Consider the following 19,301-nt stretch of genomic DNA (forward strand, 5'->3'; position numbering starts at 1 on the left):
CCAACTTAGATTCCTTGAAAAACTCCACGGATTGAAACCAAAGCAAATCTGAGCATATTCTAATTATCATCTTTCATACTTAACATAGAAGTTGAAGATACTGACTATATTACTGATGTACTTCTGATAGTAATGTCGAGAATCTTCTAATATAAATAAAATAAAGAGTTTGTTTGTGTGTTCGTCTGTCTGTCTATGTGCGGCCTGGGGACCAGACGAGTGGACTGAGAGTTACCAAATTTTGGTCAGAAGTACAGTAGTAATGGCCCCACTTGGCCTCACTTTTTGGCCCCTGGGTCCCTGCCTCAGGACCCATGGTCCCTGGCCGGGGTCAATGACCTAGGGGTACATAGGACCACCCCCTCTAAATTTTGGCAGGGGTACCATGGCCCACCCCCTAAATTTTGGCAGGGGTACATAGGACCACCCCCCTTAAATTTTGGAAATTGCCAAATCTAAAAATTTGGTATGGTAGCCTAGGACCACAGTATGTACCTCTATCCGTATTGGGGGTCTATGTCATTCCCTTTCATGGGTAAAAAATTGCCAAAAAGTCAAATTTCGGGGTTTTTTGACCTAATTTATCCCCTTTGATGAGGTATTATTACCCTATATAGTTATATGGGCGTATACAGGGGTCCATTACCTTTCATAAGACATGGGTATATTAATGCACCCCTTGAAAAATTTGGGAGGGGTACCTTGGCCCACCCCTTCAATTTTGGAAATTGCCCAATTTCAACATTGGGTATTATAGTATAGGACCCTATTATGTACTATGATAAATTTGGGTGGTCCACCTCATTCCCTTTTAGAAGTACATAGGACCACCCCCCTTAAATTTTGGAAATTGCCAAATCTAAAAATTTGGTATGGTAGCCTAGGACCACAGTATGTACCTCTATCAGTATTGGGTGTCTATGTCGTTCCCTTCCATGGGTAAAAAATTGCCAAAAATTTAAATTTCGGGGTTTTTTGACCTAATTTATCCCCTTTCATGAGGTATTATTACCCTATATAGTTATATGGGCGTATACAGGGGTCCATTACCTTTCATAACATATGGGTATATTTGTGCACTCCTTTAAAAATTTGGGAGGGGTACCTTGGCTCACCCCTTAAATTTTGGAAATTGACCAATTTAAATATTGGGTATTATAGTACAGGACCCTAATATGTATCATGATAAATTTGGGCGGTCCACCTCGTTCCCTTCTAGGGGTACAAAATTGCCAAAATATAAACGTAAGCAATACGTTATACCACGTGTTTGGTTTTTTGGTCGATTTTATCCCCTTTGATGAGATGTTATTACCTTATATGGTTATATGGTCATGTATAGGGGTCCATTACCTTTCATAAGATATCGGTATATTTGTACACTCCTTTAAAAATTTGGGAGGGGTACTTTGGCCGACCCCTTAAATTTTGGAAATTGCCCAATTTAAACATTTGGTATTATAGTACCGGACCCTAACATGTATTATGATAAATTTGAGTGGTCCACCTTGTTCCCTTTTAGGGGTACAAAATTGTCAAAATATAAACGTAAGCAATACGTTGTACCACGTGTTTGGTCTTTTGGCCCAATTTATCCTCTTGGATGAGGTTCTATTACCTTATATGGTTATATGGTTATGTATAGGGGTCTATTCCCTATCATAAGACATAGGTACATTTGTGCACTCCTTTAAAAATTTGGGAGGGGTACTTTGGCCCACCCCTTAAATTTTAGAAATTGCTCATTTTATATATTTGGTATTATAGTACTGGACCCTAACATGTATTATTATGATAAATTTGAGTGGTTCACCTCGTTCCCTTTTAGGGGTACGAAATTGCCAAATTTTACTACAACCACGTGTTTGGTATTTTGGTTCAATTTATCCCCTTGGATGAGGTCCTATTACCTTATATGATTATATGGTTATGTATATTGGTCCATTCCCTATTATAAGACATGGCTATATTGATGCACCCCGGGAGGGGTACCTTGGCCCACCTCTTTATTTTGGAAATTGCCCAATTTAAACATTTGGTATAATAGTATAAGACCCTAATATATATTACTATAAATTTGGGTGGTCCATCTCGTTCCCTTTCATGGGTACGAAATTGCCAAATTTTAGTACAACCACATGTTTCGTTTTGACCTAATTTATTCCTTTGGATGATGTCGTATTACCTAATATGATTATATGGTCTTGTATAGGGTCCATTTTCTATCATAAGACATAGGTACATTGATGCACCCCGGGAGGTGTACCACAGCCAATCCCTTAAATTTTGGAAATTTTTCAATTTAAGCATTCGCTATCATAGTGCATGACCTTAATATGTATCATGATAAATTTGGGTGGTCCACCTTGTTCCCTTTCATGAGTAAAAAAAAAAATGCCAAAATATAAAGATAAGCAATATGTTGTATCACGTGTTTGGTTTTGGCCCAATTTATCCCGTTTGATGCGGTCTTATTACCGTATATGTTTATATGGTCATGTATATAGGTTCATTTCATAAGACATGAGTACATTGATGCACCCTTTAAAAATTTGGGAGGGGTATCTTGACTCATCCACTCAGTTTTAGAAATTGATTAATATAAGCATTTGGTATCTTCGTACAGGTCTTCAATATGTACCACTATAAATTTGGATGGTCCACATCGTTCCCTTTCATGGGTAAAGAACTACCAAAAATCAAATTTCGGAGGTTATTGACCCCTATTTAATACGTTATGTGGTTTATTACCTCTATATGTTTATGTTCTCTTTTAAATTTGGGAATTATCAAATAACAAAATTCGGTAAACGTTTTCTAGGACCCATTGGTACTCCTCTTATGGCCAAATATTCAAAATTTAAAGGTTATTGACCGGCTTTATTATTGAATAAGTACAGGATTTATTACTTTTTCATAAGACACAGGTGTATTTGTGTACCAATCTTAAATTTTGGGAGGGGTACATTTCTTATTGTCATATCAATAATTGGTAATTGTTATTTGGGTAAATCATTGTGAAATATGAGTATGATCACGAGATCAGTTATTGACCTATGATGGGATTAGGAGTCCAGGACATTGGTACATTTAAACTTTGTAGGATAATTTGAGAATGCGTCATTGGTATTGATTATTACAGCCAAATATAAACGTAAGCAATACGATGTACCACGTGATTGACCTTGATGAGGTAGTGTACAGGGATACATAGCTAACCTTATTGAATCTTATGACTCATAGTCTTAAGGGAATATATGCTACAACACTGGCAAAGTTATTGTTGATGCAATTTGATTGGTTGATCACTATCTTTCGTGCAATCTGATTGGCTGATCACTATCTTTCGTGCAATTTGATTGGTTGCTGATTTTCAAATCTTTGCTGCATTCAGTTTTAAGTTTTGTTTAACACTTAAAAAAGTTTTTGAAATTTTTGTTTGAAAATTTTTTGTTTGAAACTTTGGTATGACATTTTTTCGTTTGAAGTTTTTAGTTTGAAAATTTTGTTTCTAGTTTTGTTTAAAAATTTTTGTTTGAAATTTTTGTTTCAAAATTTTTGTTTAAAAATTTTTTTTTGAAATTTTTTGTTTCAAAATTTTGTTTGAAATTTTTTCGTTTGAAATTTTTAATTTTTTTCGTTTCAAAACAAAAAATATTTGTTTGAAATTTTAGTTTAAAAAAATGTTCGATTTTTTTTTCTGTTTAAAAATTTTTGTTTGAACATTTTTGTTTCGAAATTTTTGTTTGGAAAATTTTGGTTTCAAATTTTTAAGTTTATGCACTCATTAGTGAAGAACCGGAACTGCTTAGAAGAAAATTTGGTTTGAATTTTTTTCTTTGAAAATTTGTTTCGAAATTTTTGTTTTGAAAATTTTCGTTTCCAAATTTTTTTGTTTAATTTTTTTTTGTTTCGAAAGTTTTTGTTTGAAATTTTTTTGTTTCAAAGTTTGGTTTGACATTTTTAAAAGTTTGTGCACTCATTAGTAAAGAACCGGAACTGTTAGAACTAAAACCTCTGGCAACATTGTGGTGCAATAGTACACGTCAGAACATAGGGTTGTACTTGAAATGAAAAAACACAATTCATTGAAAATGGATCATTTTATTACACTCCACATACATCCATACCAGATAGTGGTTCTGGATATTGTCGATACAATGTATTTTGAACTTCTTGCACTAGTTTGTCTTTAGCATATAATTTTAATTCTAGTTGAAGTCTTTTAAGGTCTAATGCAATATCAATTGGTGGAAACTCAATGTCCATTTGATCACAAATAAACTGTTTATCAATACATGTATGCACCCACGAACGATGTTGACAACCATCACAATATCTAGATACATGTTGTACAATATGCATAACACATTTTTCAAAATAGTACTTTTTCAGGAATATACTAGTTTTGTTGCACACTTCCACTGCATGTTTCACACACTGAAATACGTTGATAAATTTGTTCCATTCTGTTTCCGTTAGATACACCATGTTGCGAGGGACATGAAATGTACTCTTTTTACGTAACAGCACCATCTTCTCTTCGAGGACTGTACGTAGCACCACTTCATGATTTGAGCCTAATGATTTGACTATGGTCACATTTAGCTCATCATGAAAATAATCGTTCATTTGGTCGATTCGTGAACATAATATTTGCCATTCTTCACAGGTCAGTTGTACACCAAATTGTTATGCTTTGCCCAATCGAATCACTGGTTCAAATGTTCTAGCACTGATACCAATCATCACATGTTTTGTTTGAAATATATTTATTGGATAATAGCTTGCGAAGATGAACTCTTTATCGTTAGAAGTACACATCTTTCCTCCTGAAAAGCACTTGCTCAAATGATTTCGTGGGATGACACTGTATTTGCTGGTTTATAGTTATTGCTGACGTCATAGGAAAGGAATGTGCTGACGTTTGAATTCATGGTTTCATCACAGTTGCTGACGTCATGCTGACCAACCAAATTCATAAAACTACGTCTGATGTGCTGACGTTTGAATTCATGATTTCATCACAATTGCTGACGAATCTGGCTGTGTACTAAATTCAAATTGATGACTTCGACCCAAGAATCCTTTGTAACATAAAGATACAGATCCAGTATTTAAGAAACGCAGCAGTTCTTCTTGTTTTGATGCCTCCATGGGTAAATATCTTGCTGGTAAAATTATATTCTTATCATTTTCAAGCTTCACTACGATTCTTAATCCAAACTTTGTAGGTATCATTTGGCTAGCTAAGATTCTATGAGGTACATTCTGTTGTAAATCAGTAATCTTGGTAAATGATTTCATCACATCACGTGTGTTTAGAAACTGCAGACAAGTAGCCATGATGACGTTATCATGAATACTAACTCGAACGATACTTATATATGATGCAAAACTGATGACGTTGCATTATCGTGTTCTGACGTGTACTATTGCACCACAATGTTGCCAGAGGTTTTAGTTCTAACAGTTCCGGTTCTTTACTAATGAGTGCACAAACTTTTAAAAATGTCAAACCAAAGTTTCAAACAAAAAATTTCAAACAAAACTTTCGAAACAAAAAGAATTTAAACAAAAAAATTTGGAAACGAAAAATTTCAAAACAAAAAATTTCGAACAAAAAATTTTCAAACAAAATTTTGCAACAAAAAATTTCAAACAAAAAAATTTTCAAACAAAAAATTTTGAAACAAATTTCAAACAAAATTCTGAAACAAAAAATTCAAACACAAATTTGAAACAAGAGTTTTCAAACAAAAACTTTCAAACAAAAAATTTTCAAACTAAAAAATTTTACGTTTCACGGTTAACCGTCAAACTTTATCCGTTTTTTTAATTATTCGATTAACAAATAAACGGTTTTGATCATATTTATCAGTGAGTGCAAAATGTTGAACGAAACCAAGATTTTTAAATGTTAAACAAAACTTAAAACTGAATACAGCAAAGATTTGAAAATCAGCAACCAATCAGATTGCACGAAAAATAGTGATCGACCAATCAGATTGCACGAAAGATAGTGATCAACCAATGAAATTGCATTAACAATAACTTTGCCAGTGTTGTAGCATGTATTCCCTTAAGACTATGAGTCATAAGATTCAATAAGGATAGCTATGTATCCCTGTACACTACCTCATCAAGGTCAATCACGTGGTACATCGTATTGCTTACGTTTATATTTGGCGGGGAATAATCAATACCAATGACGCATTCTCAAATTATCCTACAAAGTTTAAATGTACCAATGTCCTAATCCCATCATAGGTCAATAACTGATCACGTGATCATACTCATATTTCACAATGATTTACCCAAAGAACAATTACCAATTATTGATATGACAATAAGAAATGTACCCCTCCCAAAATTTAAGATTGGTACACAAATACACCTGTGTCTTATGAAAAAGTAATAAATCCTGTACTTATTCAATAATAAAGCCGGTCAATAACCTTTAAATTTTGAATATTTGGCCATAAGAGGAATACCAATGGGTCCTAGAAAACGTTTACCGAATTTTGTTATTTGATAATTCCCAAATTTAAAAGAGAACATAAACATATAGAGGTAATAAACCATATAACGTATTAAATAGGGGTCAATAACATCCGAAATTTGATTTTTGGTAGTTCTTTACCCATGAAAGGGAACGATGTGGACCATCCAAATTTATAGTGGTACATAATGAAGACCTGTACGAAGATACCAAATGCTTATATTAATCAATTTCTAAAACTGAGTGGATGAGTCAAGATACCCCTCCCAAATTTTTTAAAGGGTGCATCAATATACCCATGTCTTATAATAGGGAATGGACCAATATACATAACCATATAATCATATAAGGTAATAGGACCTCATCCAAGGGGTGAACCAAAATACCAAACACGTGGTTGTAGTAAAATTTGGCAATTTCGTACCCATGGAAGGGAACGAGGTGGACCACCCAAATTTATCATAATACATGTTAGGATCCAGTACTATAATACCAAATGTTTAAATTGGGCAATTTTCCAAAATAAAGAGGTGGGCCAAGGTACCCCTCCCAAATTTTTAAAGAGTGCATCAATATACCCATGTCTTATAATAGGGAATGGACCAATATACATAACCATATAATCATATAAGGTAATAGGACCTCATCCAAGAGGATAAATTGAACCAAAATACCAAACACGTGGTTGTAGTAAAATTTGGCATTTTTTTTTTTTTTTTACTCATGAAAGGGAACAAGGTGAACTACCCAAATTTATCATAATACATGTTAGGGTCCAGTACTATAATACCAAATATATAAAATGAGCAATTTCCAAAATTAAAGGGGTGGGCCAAAGTACCCCTCCCAAAAATTTAAAGAGTGCACAAATGTACCTATGTCTTATGATAGGTAATGGACCCCTATACATGACCATATAACCATATAAGGTAATAGGACCTCATCCAAGAGGATAAATTGGGCCAAAAGACCAAACACGTGGTTGTACTAAAATTTGGCAATTTCGTACCCCTAAAAGGGAACGAGGTGAACCACTCAAATTTATCATAATAATACATGTTAGGGTCCAGTACTATAATACCAAATATATAAAATGAGCAATTTCCAAAATTTAAGGGGTGGGCCAAAGTACCCCTCCCAAATTTTAAAGGAGTGCACAAATGTACCTATGTCTTATGATAGGGAATAGACCCCTATACATAACCATATAACCATATAAGGTAATAGAACCTCATCCAAGAGGATAAATTGGGCCAAAAGACCAAACACGTGGTACAACGTATTGCTTACGTTTATATTTTTGACAATTTTGTACCCCTAAAATGGAACGAGGTGGACCACCCAAATTTATCATAATACATGTTAAGGTCCGGTACTATAATACCAAATGTTTAAATTGGGCAATTTCCAAAACTTAAGGGGGTGGGCCAAAGTACCCCTCCCAAATTTTTAAAGGATTGTACAAATATACCGATATCTTATGAAAGGTAATGGACCCCTATACATGACCATATAACCATATAAGGTAATAACATCTCATCAAAGGGGATAAAATCGACCAAAAACCAAACACGTGGTATAACGTATTGCTTACGTTTATATTTTGGCAATTTTGTGCCCCTGGAAGGGAACAAGGTGGACCGCCCAAATTTATCATGATACATATTAGGGTCCTGTACCATAATACCCAATGTTTAAATTGGTCAATTTCCAAAATTTAAGGGGTGGGCCAAGGTACCCCTCCCAAATTTTTCAAGGGGTGCACAAATGTACCTATGTCTTATGATAGGTAATGGACCCCTATACATGACCATATAATCATATAAGGTAATAATACCTCATCCAAGGAGATAAATTAGGTCAAAAACCCCCGAAATTTAAATTTTTGGCAATTTTTTATCCATGAAAGGGAACGACATAGACACCCAATACTGATAGAGGTACATACTATGGCCCTAGGCTACCACACCAAATTTTTAGATTTGGCAATTTCCAAAATTTAAGGGGGGGTGGTCCTATGTACCCCTAAAAGGGAATGAGGTGGACCACCCAAATTTATCATAATACATATTAGGGTCCTGTACTATAATACCCAATGTTGAAATTTGGCAATTTCCAAAATTTAAGGGGTGGGCCAAGGTACCCCTCCCAAATTTTTTCAAGGGGTGCATTAATATACCCATGTCTTATGAAAGGTAATGGACCCCTGTATACGCCCATACAACCATATAGGGTAATAATACCTCATCCAAGGGGATAAATTAGGTCAAAAACCCCCGAAATTTGAATTTTTGGCAATTTTTTACCCATAAAAGGGAATGACATAGACACCCAATACTGATAGAGGTACATACTATGGTCCTAGGCTACCATACCAAATTTTTAGATTTGACAATTTCCAAAATTTAAGGGGGGTGGTCCTATGTACCCCTGCCAAAATTTAGGGGGTGGGCCAAGGTACCCCTGCCAAAATTTAGAGGGGGTGGTCCTAGGTACCCCTAGGTCATTGACCCCGGCCAGGGACCATGGGTCCTGAGGCAGGGACCCAGGGGCCAAAAAGTGAGGCAAAGTGCAGCCCATACTACTAGTACCTTGGCCCAAACTCCAGATCCAGACGAAGCACTTTTTTAAATTTCGAAACAGGGGGGTCTCAGGGGGCGTTTACGTGAACCGGCTTGGGAACCAGACAAATTAACCGAGAGTTACCAAATTTTAGTCACGAATACCTTGATCTAGGCTCCAGACCAGAGTTAAACGTTTTTGTGAAAACTAGAACCAGGGGGTCTCAGGGGGGCGTTTACTGGGACGTGTAAAAGTAGTAGAAAATGGCCGATATTAGTGTCAAATTTATAGTTTTCGCGGTCGCTGAAATTAATGGGGAAACTCCGATCGAATTAACTTCTAAATTCATGGTTTTCGGCTCCGGACCTGGGATCACGAAGGGGGGGGGGAGGGGATACCGAGACATGTAAAAGTAATCAAAAATGATTGATATTAGTGTCAAATCCATAGTTTTCGTGGCCGCTGAGATCAATGGTGACACTTTCATTAGCGATTACTTGCAAATTCAGCTACTATTGTATGCGGGCCGGGGATCAGCGAGAGTGGGATATCGAGACATTTAAAAATAGCACAAAATGACCGGTATTTGTGTCAAATCCATAGTTTTTGCGGTCGCTGAAATGAATGATGATACTTCCATAGGCGTTGACTTACAAACACAGCCCCATGCGAAGAATGGGTATATTCAGCTAGTGTAAAATATTGTTACCTAATTCCAATTACAGACTACGGCTACTGATAAATCCAACACATTTATCTGGAAATTCTGTGCATACACCTGTATGCTTTATACATATTTTGTCGTCTACTTTCAAAAATTTCTTTATTTCATATACACTCAAATTCCAGCAAATATTTGCGTTTACAAGATTACGGAAAGGAAGGAAAGGCAGATAGACAGATGAAAACGAAAAACGGGAGGGAAATGAGAACATAAGCTGGAAAAGCAGAAACAAATTAGATAAAAAAACTGTTTTTGTCCAAGCTGTAAACCGATTTTTTTTTAGAAAAAACTGATAAATCGGTATACAGGTTTTTTCCCAAACCAGTTCTCATTTTCACCGAAACCAGTTACAATTCTTCTAAACACCTGATCGTTTCTTCACAGAAACTGGTTTGATAGAAAGCCAATTCGGTTTCGGAGACACAAAATCCGATTTAAGAGAAAACCGAAGCAATTTTAAAACCGAAAACCAAAAAAATCTGATTTTAATTGCCCACTACTAGAACAGATCATTCCATAAAATGAGTTGAGTTGATTTTAGTTTAGCGCCCCTTTCAGCAGCGAGGCTATATGAGACGTAGACCTACTGATTAACGTGGAATCCGAACCACATGAACTCCCGCCGGGAATCGAACCCGGGTCTCCCGCGCCAAAGGCGCGTACGCTAACCGCTTAGCCACGGAGGAGCTCTGTTCCATAAAATGACTAGTAGTGGGTTCTCTAATTGCGACCAAATTCTTACTTTATTAATTTTACCAAATTTCGATGATAAACTCACACAGCTACTTAACATTTCAACTGGAAATAATGTTTTGTAGGTTTCTTCTACATTTCTTCCTAACTAATTTTCTAAATAACATTTTTTTTATTTGCTAAAATTAGCTAAAGTTGAAATCTCAGATTTATAGACTAGAGATGCAAGGGCTCGAAAAAAACGTTTTTTTTAAAGTTTTTTTGAAAAAACTCCGTTTTCTCTGCTTCGTTTTTTTGCTTGGGAAATTTTGGGCTTTATTCAAAATTCTGCTTTAAATTGATAAAGCAGATTTTGTTCCGCTTCTCTATAACACAAAAAGTCATTTAATTAGTGGTCGATGACGATAATAATATAAAACCTCGAAAATAAACCATGAATTTCGAAAAGATATTTCAAACAATTTTACTTCTCAACATATTTACATTATGAATTCCAAAGGATTAACCAATGTATATAATACGATTTTTTTACCTCTTATATACAAAAGTAGGCAGGGTTGGGAAGAACCATGGTTGTTTCTGAAAATGCCAAAACCCCGTTTTGGGGGGGAAGTTTAAACTAGGCTTTTTTTTTTGGCTTAAACCAGGTTTTTTTCGGTTTAGATATTTTGCTTTATGTATTTATATTACATATTGACAGAAATAAGTTTGTTTCGCTTTGATGTTATTATGCAACAACGGGGTTATGCTGGAAGAGATCACATAAGCTTAGAAAAATCCGTTCAGTAAAATTCTTCAATTGGGAAACTCTCGCCCTAGCCATCGGGAAAATCCCGTCATTACTCTAAATGTAAAACAATAACGGAAAAATCCTGTTATTGCTTTGCATGTAAAATTTAAAGGTCAACGTATCATGATCAGTACGCTAAAACTGAGGTATTAAATTACAAATTTAGCTAATGTTGGAAGCTACGTAGGCAATCGATAAATTATGTCCATTTCTATCAATATATTTAAGCAACCTTGGCTTCTTTATAAAATGACAGGCATTCAGGCATACAGAAATATACAATTTGGTTTCGTTTCGTATATTCAGGCTTAACATCCTTACGTAATACCGAGGTTATCAAGGAGAAGACTCGCTTAAAGTTACATCCGAACCGCTACTTTGTTTACGTATGAAAGAAGGATTGTGGTTCAACCGAGCATTGAACATGGGACACCTTGATTAAAAGTTGAAAAGGAAATAAAACTAACGCACATTGTTTGATGTGTGGAAACGTCACCATGAAGTTTACACGATCCGCAAGTTTCGTTCTTTTTATTTATTTATTTATTTATTTATTTTGGCTTAAACCAGTTGTTTATTAAAAAAACAGCTGGTGTAAACCAGCCAACCCTAAAAGTAAATACTTCTTTAAAAAAATACACAAATAACTAGCAAAAATCTAGGTAGTATTTTTACTTCAAAATATTCCATACCCTATTTTTGGAACAAAATAAAATTAAAATAAAACATAAGAGAAATACTTAGATTTATATGATACACTTAAAGGCTGTACATCTAGAGCTTTTGGTTCTGTATATTCTTGAAATTCTATAGTTTTATATAACCACCGTCACGGTTAACTCAGTCCTCAAATTTTCTGAATTTTTAACAACAGGGATTCAACATGTGAAGGGTGTGAGGCAAGAACATGGTAACCCACAATTTTAGTATTTTAAGAAATTAGAGATTTTCTGCTGCAAAATCAATTTTGAAAGTCGGAATGCTGATTTTTCACATAACACTATACATGAAGGACTAAAGGAAGCGGTATGCGTTGCTGTCTATCTGCTGCATAACTCAGCAATTAAAAATTTGTTGGTTACCATGTTCTTGGCTCACACCCTTCATATCATTACGGAACTCTCCCCACCCCACCACCACCAAGAAAAAAAGGACTACGGAATATATTTAAGTTAAGATAAATACAACTGCACAACAAACATGACTGAGTGGAGCTTTTGGGCTTCTATCGGGAAGTTCGGGATTCAACCCAGCATTCGACCATTCTGAAAAAGTTTTTCTTCATTCCATCTGTGAAGTAGGAATAGTGCGTGTACTGTGAGTTGGCCGACTTCCTTTCTTATTGTTTTCAAATCGTTATTATTACTAATTACCAGCAGTGACGGTTTTGCGAAGGTTAGAGGGTCAGTCTCTTGGACTGAAGACTTGAAATGAAAAAAATGAAATGAAATCTTTAAGATTTACGTCCCACGGTTATGCCGGTTAGGCTAAAGGAGACGGTGATGATGAGTAATGAATGAAATGGTGGAATGAAGAAAGTGGGAGGAAACGGGAGAACCCCGAGAAAACCCATGCTCACGGTGTTTGTCCACCACAAAGTTCACTTGGCGGGGGCTGGGATTGAACCCGGGACCCCTAGCACCAGAGGTGAATGCTCTACCACTTTTTTTGTTTTTTTAAAAACTTCCTGACTTATTTTCTACTACAATCACTGTTCAGGACTACTAGACACGACAGGGACACAAACACAGAAACATCGAGGACAGTTAAAATTCCACCCTTGCTACTACAGAGGGACTCGAACCCCCAATGGACTTCACCTCGCGATCATCAGCCTAACGCCTCAGACCGCTCGACTACATCCACCGGCTACCACTGAGCCACCGCGGCCCCATGGACTGAAGACTGTTCCCCAAAATTACGGAATGTCTAAAATAAAGGAAATATCTATTAGTTATGCCTTTACTCATAAACTTTAAGCTCCCGTCAAATAAAAATTACTAATGTTTAGGAAAACTAAACATTAGTAAGAAAAACCCCTCCCGAAATACTCTTCTAAATCCGCCACTGATTCTCAGTATAAAATGATCTTCAAGGTTGTATTCGGAAGAGTATCGCTAAATATATCAACGAAACGAAATATTATGCCTGTACTTATAAACTTCAAACTCCTCCCAAATAAAATTAGGACATTTTAAAAAACGAAACAATCAGAGAAACCCTTCCCAAAGTACTTTTCTCAATCCGCTACTGATTATTTGTATAAATTAGTTTTCAAGATTGTATCCGGAAAATTATTGCTAAATCGTTGCACAGCTACAGTGTAACAGAAATGTGGGAGTACGGTTTGACGGATATATTGAAAAACCTTCGCTTTGACGGATATATAGAAAAAACGTAAGTTTAACTTTTGCGCTAGAAGCTAGAGTACTAAGCTCTTAGAAATAAAACACGGATGACAAACTATAATGATCTAGAGAAGAAAAAAATGTCGATAACTCAAAAGTTAAATAGCCTCTAAAATTGCCCTCAAATACTCCATTCTTCGTGTATGCTTTAATTCGTAAAACATGTGCTCCATCCATCTTGATGGTGAATTTCAGAGCGAAATATGGCATTTAGGTCATGGAATCCTTATCTAACTATAGAATATATTATAAGAAAGCTATTTAGATAGAAAAATCATGCAAATGAAAAAAGCCAAAATTTCCAAAATTCTCGTTTTTTTTCCCCAAAAAGCCGGCTTTTTATGTGAAAAAAAAACATCGATTCAAAAAAGCCGGCTTTTTTGCATCTCTACTATTTGATATATGTTCCCGTATATCGTCGATATAGGGGGGAACTGGTGTAAGTCGAAAACGCAATTTCGAGTTATCTCCACCATTTATCCTTATTTATCCTTCTCTATCAACTGTAAAAAATTGCGTTCATGAATTCCTCAAATAAGGGAGACAAACTTTCTGCAAATTGTGTATTTTGAAATGAGTAGTGCAGAATAACGTTAAAGAGACATTTTAGACTGCTCTCTTGTAAAATTATAAGAAAAAGCAATATATACCACTTAGCCCCTTCACCGATGATACGTCCGACTGCCATCCTTCGTTTAAGGTTACACTCTTCATTCTTTCGATTCACATGTGGTCTCGATATACGCGCGTCTCAGTTTATTACGCAATGCAATGCATCCATTAAATAACCGTAATGACTCCAGTAGTTAAAATATAAATCTTCCTTTTAGAAAGAATTTGTGTTCCTTCTAATCTAAACTTGCTGGAAGTTTTTTTTTTTTTAGGCCAGCCTACCTCTGTTCACCCAACCAGCTCTTCCGGGTTCGATTCCCAGTGGGGACTCTCGGTCAAAAGTGTGTAAAAGTTTTTTTTTTCAGAACAGCCATTCTGAGAGAGGTCTTTCCTGGGTTTTCCCCATTCACACAAGGCAAATGCCGGAATGATACCTCACACATAAGTCCCACGGCGCTTCCTTTCTTCCCCAATCCCATCTTCCTTCTCTTTCCTCGGATAGTGTGATCACCGTGGGACGTCATTTGTCATACGTGACGGGCTAACATGGCCATAGATGCCGAAAACCCAGAAGTTTAATTTCTAATCCTAATCTTTGTCCACTCAATGACTGTTGACAGCCTTTTATTTTAAGTCGTATCCTGAATTATTTATTCAGTTATAATGACGGATGTATTCATTTGACTCACATTTTTCGATATTTCTATATTCCTATCGTCATCTTCTAGTTCCTAAATCTCTAAGAAACATAACAGAACTACACATATCTATTAATAGATAGACAATAATTCTAATTCCTGGGCCACCGTGGCTCAGTGGTAGAGCGTTCAGCTTTGTTGCATGGAGTTTTTGGTTTGATCCAATTTATGTCAAGTATACTTTGTGGTGGGTAAACAACGTGTGCATGGGTTTTTATCAGGGTTCTTCCGTTACCCCACACTCCTACCACTGCATTCATTTCTCATAATCACCGTCTCACTTAACCTAGCTGGCGTAAAGTGGGACGTAAAACTGAAAGATCTCATTTTCGTTTCAATTCTACTTCCTGATGTGAAACAGTTTGTGTCATTTTAAAGACACTTTCTGCCCAACAGGTGTGTGAGTTGTAGCGGGTCAGACCTAACGTGATTTGGCAGCGGAAAGTTGGAGCTAGTAGTTCTGCAAAAAACTGCTGAAATAAGTGGGCGACCAACCACAACAAAACTAGATGGTGTTCTGGCATAAGTCGAGCAAGACTGACGTGTAAGCACCCACGACATAGCCAAAGACCTAAACATTCATAACCAAATAGTAGGGAATCATTTGGAAGCTTGCTACAGAAAAAGAAATTTGACGTTTGGGTGCCACGTGATCGGACTCGAAAACATTTACTCAATCGAATTTTCATCTGTGATTCTCTACTAAAACGTAACGAGCTTGATCCATTTTTGAAGCGGGTGGTCATGTGTGATAATTACATGGTAGCAATGAATTACCTAAGACAACAATGTAAGAGGATGATCGTGTTCGAATTGAGCAGGAGCTCCATACACTGGGGCAAGGCCCACACTGATGCCCAGAAAGGTAATGTTGTGCTTTTGGTGAGATTGGAAGGGCATGTTGCATCATGAACTGGTGCTTTCGGGCAAAACGATATATTTGTAGTTAGACTTGCTTGTCAAAATTAGCGCGAGCACACTTACCAATTTAAAAGACCGGAATTCCAATATAAAGGGTTTTGTATATCACAATGACATTAGGCCGCATACATTCTAAATGACCTGTCAGAAATTGCGAGAAGTTGCTTGAGAGATTTTAATGCATTTACCATGTAGACCAGACCTGGCAACGTTAAGACTATCATATATTAAAAGAAAAAAAAAACTTAAATGTGTTGGTTTCAAAAAAGAACCGTAAAAACCACGTATCTATCTATCTACATAGATAGATAGATAGATAGATACTTCACACCTCTTAAACCACCAGACCGATCTCGATAAAATTTCCAACATAGATGAGGTTTGGGCTTGGTATGTTTTTTTTTTCTTTTTCATTTCACTTTGATGGTGCACGTTGGGAGGGAGATATATATGTTAAAAAATATGGAAAATAACCGATATGTCATTTTCAAAACTTTAAATGTATTTTTGTCTGAAGCTTTTGAACTCTTCTACGGGTATCTGATTGTACAGATGGAGAAGTTTATGATTCTTCAAAAGAAAATAAATTATTATTTTCAAAATGTATATATTAAAATGCTAGGTCTATATGTTTGTCTCCAAAGCAAAATTTGTTTCTCTCCAATCCTATAGACAATGAGATCTCAAAAACCACAAATACTAGAAACATGCCGTTTGCATTGGTCGACTTCAGTTTTTGTGTAGATTGTCCAGTTCTAATTGAATATTTTAAAAACGTGACCGTTATTTCTTTATTACATTTTTTTAGGGTTACACTGGATGTGTTGAAATTTAAAAGAAAACATCATATCCTACGGGTTATACATTTCAACTCCACATATTTGTATACATGGGTTGTATATCTCTCAGGTGTTTGTTTCATGGTCAAATGATCACGAAAACGAAGAAGAACAATTTCTCCAGTCTAAGATGTATCTTGATTGTGTGGATTGTTTTGCCCAAAGCCCCATATATTGCAATATAATTAATTATGTATGTAATGTATTTCTTTGTTACATACTGCATGCAAGAAGAAAGAAAACACTGATCATACATGAAGTAGAAACTCCAATCAGAAGTAGGCTCAATCTTGCAAACGGTGCGAGATATTGAAAAAAATATCGAAAGTATCTCTCCATTATGTTACCCCTTTCCAATTTTTAACAAGACGTCCTTCACTTATGTCTGTAAAGGGACATGTACAAATGTGAGTAATGATAAGGAGATTCGTGTTCATATGTGAATGATGCGCTGCGTAGAGAGCGCAGGTTCAGCTAGTAATAAATTAAAAGTTTAACCAGCAACTATCATAATTTGGATCAACGATCTTTTTACACAAATTCACAATAACATCTAGGCTATTCTATAAGCCCTTGTCATTCACAGCTAGATAAATTAGGTGAAGATAAGACATTGAAAGAGAAAGAAAGAAAATTAAAATTAGGGAAAGATAAAAATATGAGTGTCACACTAAACATTATTTTTTTAAAAAATATATATATATATTATTCGACCAAAGTATTAACTGGAACCACTGTGGCTCAGTGGTAGAACGTTTACGTCTGGTGTGTGGAATTCCTAGTTTGATTCCAAGTAAGTTTGTGGTGGACAACATTATGCCCGTGTGTTTTCTTGATTAGTCCCGTTTCCTCTCACTTTCTCATTTAACTAATTCTTGCATCATCATTCACTTCCCTTAATCATCGTATCCCTTAGCCTAAAGGGCATAATTGTGGGATGTTAAACTAAAATATTTCATTTCATTGCATTTCCCGTAGCCTAACAGGAATAATTGTGGAACGTTAAACTGAAAGATTTCATTTCATTTCAGAATAATAACTGAACGGACACACACCTTGTTAGTAATATACGCTTAACTTTTCTTATTTTAATTGCTTTTACATATCTATTTATTTAGCCAGCAATTTACAAAATACTCAATTTCATGATTTCTCATCTTATTTTCATTGGAAATGATTATTGCAGAAAGTTCCTGAATCCATTTTGTGTTGCTTTTGGATGCTAAAGATCTATTTAAAAGTAAATTTGTAGACCTTTTTTGTGCTCGATCAGTGTTGCATTTACACCGTTGTAACAACTTCGACACATGCCCTTTCTGTACACAAAGTTGCCTATACTCCAAGAGGGTCGCCAAAATTCATAATCTAAGTTTCATGAAAAAAAAATGTCACTCGGGTCCTTTCTGAAATAATCTATTGGAATATGGTACCTCTACGTGGGAAATTGTAATATGTTTTTTTCAGTACAGGATGTTCTGCAAAAAAAAAAAAAAAAAAAGAACCGGACGTGGTAATGCCGGCCAGTACTTTACCTGTGCTGTACAGGAGATGCTGAGAATGACCCATGTTAACATCGAGTCACTTCTGTTTTCAGCGCAGGACATTAGCTGACACTGCTTGTAGCTCTTAACGGGTCATGCTCCGGATGGTGTTGGTAATGTTTCACTGCTCATCATCTAATATATTTTCATAGACCTTCTGTTTTAAGCATCTTCAGATATAAAAATCACAGGAGGATAAATCCGGGCAACGAATTCGGAATTCTTTGTTTACCGTGCTCTCATCTGCAAACAGTTTAAGGGCCAACACCAACGATTCGTCGAAATGTGAAATATGGCTCCATTTGTTGGGAGTAGGAGTATAGTCTTTCTTTTGATATCAGTTCTTCATGAAACTGTTGCAAGAAGTTACGATAAACTTTACCATTTACTGTTGATATAGGGAGCACTGGACCTCTACATGAAGCCTGAAACTGCGCACCAAATACGAAATTTTTGCTTATGGTGAGATGTTTCGTGATAGGGATGCGCACATGACAAGATTTGTGGCTGTATCGTCTCGAAAATATGCTTTAAAAGTGATGTCTTGACTCGAAAAATGTATATTTCTCTATTGAAAGAGCCGTGTCTCGACTCGAATTTTGCCAGGAGAATCCTGTCTCGACTCGAATTTTGCCAGTAAAATCCTGTCTCGACTCGTCTCTTGCGCATCCCTATTTCGTGCAGGATATGTGGATTCTCAGCAGACCAGTGTTACATATCCTGCACATTCACTCAACCGATAAATATAACCATGCTTGTCGGACACAAAATGCAGTTAAGGTTCAAAATGTAGTTCCACAATCACTATCAGTAAGCAATGACAGTGTGGAACCCATTTAGATGTCTGACTCCTTCAATTTCTGAACTCAGTATAGTTTCAGTTTCAGAGACTTCAACATAAGCGTGTGTTCGTGACACACGAACCTGCTGAGAAAGTTTCCGGGTAGAATTTTGTACGATTCGTATTATCCGCGGGTGAACATCACAGACGATGACCAGTGTTCGAACAAC

Source organism: Thermobia domestica, chromosome 17 (assembly GCF_964235325.1).
Source record: "Thermobia domestica chromosome 17, izTheDome1.hap1.1, whole genome shotgun sequence".
NCBI classification, from domain to species: Eukaryota; Metazoa; Arthropoda; class Insecta; order Zygentoma; family Lepismatidae; genus Thermobia; species Thermobia domestica.